The following is a 7,070-nucleotide window of genomic DNA, read 5'->3' on the forward strand; positions in this document are numbered from 1 at the left end:
GTTTTATAATTCATTTTTTTAGATCATGGAGCAGAGCCAGGCTGTCATTCCAAAATTCATTCCTTGCTCAAAAAAAAATGCATCTATAATTTTTTATCATGTGTGGATGCCATGGCAGGAAACTGCTCTAGAGACAGAAGACATGCCAATGTCATTAAACAATCCATATGTCTGCCTAATGCATGAGAGTGACTTATTGTAAAGCTTGATATAAACAGATATGTTATATGATAAATATATAATAGGATACTTAGTGAAGGTTTAAGTGTTACCAGACACTCATGGGGTCTCCTAGGCATATTTCCAAAGGAACTCTAGTCTTAGCTCTGTCTGAAATTAATTCTGATTATTAACAGAAAGAGAATTTTTATTTTAATCAAAAACATACAATCTTTATATTTCAAAACCTAAAAAGCAAAAAGAGGTAAAGGGAAAATAATCATACATAATATATGTAGTATAATAGATATGTAGTATAAATATAGATAGTAGATATCTGTTTGACATGTTATGTCATCATTTCATCATATTCCCAAATTATCAGGAGACCACAGTGCAACCATAAAAATCCCAAAAACCCTTTAGTCCTTGGGAACCTGCTTTTAATTTCATATAAATCCCAAACCACAAACATTGGTAAAGTCAAATCAATGAATATTTATTCACTGGCCTATTGAGTGCTTAGGATTTTGCTGTGTACTATGACTAAAAGAAGACATTAAAATGAGAAAATTCAATCCAGTCATTTAACTTTTGCTATAACAGAGAAAGATTCCCATTCTTTGTAGTTTGCAGTGGAACACCTGGGCACTAGTGAGAGAGAAGCATAATATGAAAGCCATTGTGGTAAGTAATGAGTTTTGTGGATTTTTATGTGGAGAGGATAGAAAATTATAAAAGCAGATCTTTTTGATAGCAAGTGGGTATGGATGCTGCAGACCATGGTTGGTAGCCTAGAGAAAAGACAAGGTAGCTGGGAGGTCAAGTGTGGGTCAATGTCCAAAGCAGAATCAGTCAGGAGAGTAAGAGTCAGCAACAAGTAGTTTAACTCTGAATCAGCATGAATGCAAGAGAAACAGAGTCTGTCCCATTCTGTCTCTTTATTGACTTTTGTTTATTTATCTACATGTGACCTTCCTGATTTCTGAAGACCTTCCTGACTCCTGAAGGAGGTGTTTACAAAAGTAATGAGGTCAAGACAATTTGGGGATGCAAGAAAAGACTGGGAACATTTAACTTCCGTGTTCAAGGTGATGAATGGGCAGGGAAATTTGGCATCTGGTCAGGATATTGGTAACCAAGTAGATGGCAAGAGTGGGAGGAACAGAGATGAACCAGAAAAGCCAGGGAGATTAGCCTGGCACTTAGAAACCCAGGAGGTGGACCCCAAGTGATCAGAAGGAAGACTGGACTACAAGAATGTGGCAACTCTCACTCCTACCTCTTCTTGGCAAGTAAGAAGTCTGAAGTTGAAGCAATGTGATGGTTCAATCCAGAACATTTGATATGTTTCCTGCTATGTCATGGAAAGACCTTCAAGCCTGCTGGCATTACAGGCAAGACAAATAGATGTATCTGGATGAAATGGGAAAGAAAATGGGTACAGCAGTATTCCTAGAAGGAAGAATAGGTGGGAACAGGAAGAGATTGATGGCAAGGATACAGGCATAAACTGATGAGAGTATAAACCAAGAGGTGAGCAGTGAGAATGGAGGAAAAGGAAATCTAAATGAGAACATGATATCAGCACTGAAATAGAATTCAATTAATCTAGAAAAGGTCAAGAATCAAGCTCGTCTCCGTTTGATCTTTTGCTTACTTTTAACACCCTTGACTTTTATTCTCATGAAGGTTGTCCTAGAACTAATTGTTCTGTTCCCTTCTCTTCTATCACTTTGTCCCCTTGTCCTACTGTTGCTTAGGACCTTCTGTGACAACCTCAGAGCCACTGGCATTTCAACATCTGAATACCTAAGGTGAAGTGTTTGTATATCACAACTGCTAGGGTTTATTAACAATGATAGTTTTTAAATCCTAAACATGAATCAATGTCTTACAGTTATTTACATAAGATGACATTAAAATATATATATTCTACACAGACCTGCCTTTTCTCCATTCTCCATCAATGTTGCTTCTTCATGGTGGTCCATAGCCTCAAGAATTTCTTTTCATGCTTTGCTATACATACAGCATGATTTGAATGAAACCAGAAAATTTTGAAGCTAATTAAAGGAAAAACAAACTTTTTCATGTTTTGAGTCACCTCAGATATTTAAATTGAAGGTATTTTATCACTCTCCCCAACCACCATTCTTTTTTTTTTCAGTATTTATTAATTTTGTATATTTTTCCAGGTCCTCTGTGGGGTATAGGGGTAGTTTTTAAAAAAAAAAATGCCAAGTATCTTCTCCCATTCAGTGTCCCATATATTTAGGAAGAAAGAAAATTAAACAGATCATTACAACTTAATAAAGTGCTATCAAAAGACAACGCTATGGTAGGGAGTTGGAGAGCAGAAAGATCAAGATAGACTTTCTCCAAAAAAGTGTTGTTTAAACCAAAAGTAGTAGACAATAATTTTACCAAGTTGGCATATTGGGAGAGAGTGAAACTCAGAAGACCTTGCCAGGGAGAAGAAACATGTAGATGTGTGAAAGTAAATTTATCCAAAGAACGGAAGGAGATTCAAATAGAACAGGCTGTTGATTGTGATCATTAGGTGCTATTGTAAATGGAATCGATTCTCTAATTTCTCTTTCTACAGTAACATTGTTAGTGTATAAGAAAACAGCTGATTTCTGTGCATTGATTATGTATCCTGCCACATTACTGAATTGCTGTATGAGTTCTAGTAGTTTGGGGGTGGAGTTTTTTTGAGTTTTCCACATAAAGTATTGTGTCATCTGCGAGGAGAGAGAGTTTGACTTCTTCTTTGCCAATTTGAATACGTTTTATTTCTTTTTGTTATCTGATTGCTGTTGCTAGGACTTCTAGTACTATGTTGAACAATAGTGGCAAGAGTGGGCATCTTTGTCGTGTTCCTTATCTTAAGGGAAAAGCTCTCAGCTTTTCCCCGTTGAGGATGATATTCGCTGTGGGTTTTCATAGATGGATTTTATGAAATTGAGGAATGTTCCTTCTATCCCTATACTCTGAAGAGTTTTAATCGGGAAAGGATGCTGTATTTTCTCAAACTCTTTTTCTCCATCAATTGAGAGGACTATATGGTTCTTCTCTCTCCTCTTATTAATGTGTTCTATCGCATTGATTGATTTGCGAATGTTGAACCACCCTTGCATCCCGGGGATAAATCCCACTTGGTCGTGGTGGATGATCCTTTTAATGTACTGTTGGATCCTATTAGTTAGGATCTTGTTGAGAATTTTTACATCCATATTCATCAGGGATACTGGTCTGAAATTCTCCTTTTTGATGGGGTCTTTGCCTGGTTTTGGGATCAAGCTAATGCTGGCCTCATAGAATGAGTCTAGAAGCTTTCTTTCTGTCTCTATTTTTTGAAACAGCTCCAGGAAAATAGGTATTATTTCTTCTTTGAATATTTGGTAAAATTCCCCAGGGAATACATCAGGCCCTGGACTCTTGTTTTTTGGGAGGTTTTTGATCACTGCTTCAATCTTGTTATAGGTTATTGGTCTATTCAGGTTATCAATTTCTTCCTGTTTCAGTCTTGGTAGTTTATAGGTTTCCAGAAATGCATCCATTTCTTCCAAGCTGCTTAATTTACCAGCATATAGTTGATAACAATTTCTGATAATTGTTTCTATTTCCTTGATGTTAGTCATGATCTCTCCCCTTTCATTCATAATTTTATTAATCTGGGTCCTTTCTCTTTCCTTTTGGATAAGTCTAACCAGTGGTTTATTGGTCTTATTAATTCTTTCAAAGAACCAGCTTCTAGTTTCATTGATCTGCTCTACTGTATTTCTGGTTTCTGATTCACTGAATCTTTGCTCTCATCTTAATTATTTCTCTTCTAGTGCATGGCTTAGGCATCATTTGTTGTTTTTTCCTCCAGTTCTTTAAGGTGTAAAGTTAATTCATGAATTCAGGATTGTTCTATTTTTTGGGTAAGGCTTGGATGTCTATGTATTTCCCCCTTAGGACCGCCTTTGCAGTATCCCATACGTTTTGGACCGATGTGCTTTCATTCTCATTAGTTTCCATGAATTGTTTAAGTTCTTTGATTTCCTGATTGACCCAAACATTCTTAAGCAGACTGGTCTTTAGTTTCCAAGTGTTTGAATTTCTTCCAAATTTTTTCTTGTGATTGAGTTCCAGTTTTAAAGCATTATGGTCTGAGAATATGCAGGGGATAATCTCAGTCTTTTGGTATTGGGTGAGACCTGATTTGTGACCCAGTATGAGAGGCCTATTCTGGAGAAAATTCCATGTGCATTCGAGAAGAATGAGTATTCTGTTGCTTTAGGGTGGAATGTTCTGTATATGTCATTAGGGTAATTGGCAAGAAGTGAGACTGGAGAAATAAGCGAGAGCCAGAATTACACCAGGAACATGAGGATGGTTTGATCTCCAAAGGTACATTAATATAATACACAATTTTTAACCATAAAAGAGAAAGCTCAGTATTAGATAAAGATATTAGATAAAAGTTAACACTCATTCAGGAAAATTTCTTAGCAAACTTGGGTTTTTCTCAATAAACCTAAAGAAACATCTTATGTGGTACTAAAACATAAGAAGCACTTCTTTAAAGTCAGAAAGAATGTGCTTTCTATCACCACTATTCTTTTACATTATAATGGCAATTGAAGCCAAACAATTCAAAATAAAAAAGAAGAAAGAAGTAAGAATTGGAAAAATAGAACAGACAATGCTTTGCTGCCTGCAAAATTTCCTTTCCAGCTACTAAACAACTGGTTGTATTGTGAAGGATTAATCCAATTTTTCTATCAATTGAGATGCTAATTAAAGCAAATATTTCAACCCACCCAACACCCCAGTTGATAATACAACTTAAATGTGGCAATAGTTTTGTGTCAATGAATTACTAATCGAAGTAAATGGTCTGTGTTTGTTTTTCTTCAATATCTTTTACTATCCAATCTGTCTTCAATTTTCTTGCCAGTTGCATTTCAGTATTTACTTGATGTGTGCATGCAAACTGTAAATGATTGCAGGAACATGCCTTGTTAGGGTCATTTTTTTCTTATAATGCACCCAGTATCTGGTTAAAAATTACAATGGGCATGAGATTTTTATATCAATAAAGCCTTTTAGGCATAACACAAGAAATTTTATAACAACTGTCCTTCCTTAGATGCAAATAACAACAAAACCCATCCTAAGCAATGGTTTTGAATATTAACAATTATCTTGAATATGTAAATACCACAAAGGATATTTCTCTAGGCATCACTGGCCCTTTGGCCTCTAATTAGTTTTCTTCACCTTATTAACTCTGCTGGCATTTGTCACAGTGAGGCCAAACTTCACAGTAAATACTGTACATCTTAATGACACATGTACTTTACATTTTATATAAATAATGTTAGGTTTATAAAATTATATTATGAGAGCAAATGTAGTATTATATGAAACCATGGGGTTATGCATTTCAACTCCTTGCTATACTACTTATGAAATCTGTAATCTTAGCAAGATTTACTTAACTTCCTTAAGGCTTAGTTTATCTGTACAACATACATGATAACACCTACTTTATGTGAATCTTGTGAAGACTAAATGAGATAAGCACAGCCGAGGCCACAGTAGCTGCAACTTGGTGCTGAGTAAATGGAAGTCCCTTCCCTTTATTATTTCTGTCTATAATATCAAATGATAACTCATGCCGTGGCATCAGACCCTTAGCCTGCTTTCTAGCCTCTCAAACTATCCACTGACATAAAGAGTACAAAGCATAATACTCAAAACTGGGGTCATCATTAGGAAGAAAACCTCCAAAGATATATTTTCGTGAGGTTAGGGACCATGTCTTTTTGTTCATTATTTTGTCCTCAGAATAGAACACATTGCCTCTTACATAGTGAAGTCTTAATAGAAAATTACTGAATAAGTGAATGAATGAACAAACTGTGAGGGATCTTGAATATCATCTAACACAACAACCATATGTTTTCAGATAAAAAGCTCATAAAACAAAATTTACTACTTTATTTTGAAGTGTAGAATTCAGTATTTAGTACATTCACATTGTTATACAACCGATATCACTATATGCTCCTGATCACTTTCATCACCTCCCCAAAATAGACCCTGTACCCAATGAACAGTTCCACTCCCCACTCTGCCAACTCCTAGCAATCACTACTCTGCTTTTCACCTCTATCAACCACTTTCTATTTAGATGAAGGAAAGCTGAGGTCTACAGACATCACATGACTTCCCAGGTTGCAGAGTCAGTAAACCTCAGAACTGGGGCATTAGTTAATTTAAATTTCCTCTCTAGAGCAAGATTATGCATTACTTCACATACAGATCATTTGAGCAGCTTCTTCATTAAGTGTCACTCACTATCCCTCTCTTTTTCAGGGATGGAAAGACAATATTATTTATCCTGAATTTCTCTGCTTAACTGGATGATTGGAAGAAGGCTCTCCATTTTCTAAAATGAGTTCAAAGACTACCTAACACATTGTCCCAGACACTATTCTTTTTCTTTATTTTTAATAATTTTTTTAAATTTTTTATTGTTGTGTTAATCACCATACATTACGTCATTAGTTTTTGATGTAGTGTTCCATGATTCATTGTTTGTGCATAACACCCAGTGCTCCATGCAGAATGTGCCCTATTTAATACCCATCACCAGGCTAACCCATCCCCCCACCCTCTCCCCTTTATAACCCTCAGTTTGTTTTTCAGAGTCCATCGTCTCTCATGGTTCGTCTCCCCCTCCGATTTACTCCCCTTCATTCTTCCCCTCCAGCTATCTTCTTCTTTTTTTTTCTTAACATATAATGCATTATTTGTTTCAGAAGTACAGATCTGTGATTTATCAGTCTTGTACAATTCACAGTGCTCACTATAGCACATACCCTCCCCAATGTCTATCACCCCCCCCCCCC

This window comes from Callorhinus ursinus, unplaced genomic scaffold (genome assembly GCF_003265705.2).
Source record: "Callorhinus ursinus isolate GAN/ISIS: 27379988/994484 unplaced genomic scaffold, GSC_fseal_2.0 scaffold69, whole genome shotgun sequence".
Lineage (NCBI taxonomy): Eukaryota > Metazoa > Chordata > Mammalia > Carnivora > Otariidae > Callorhinus > Callorhinus ursinus.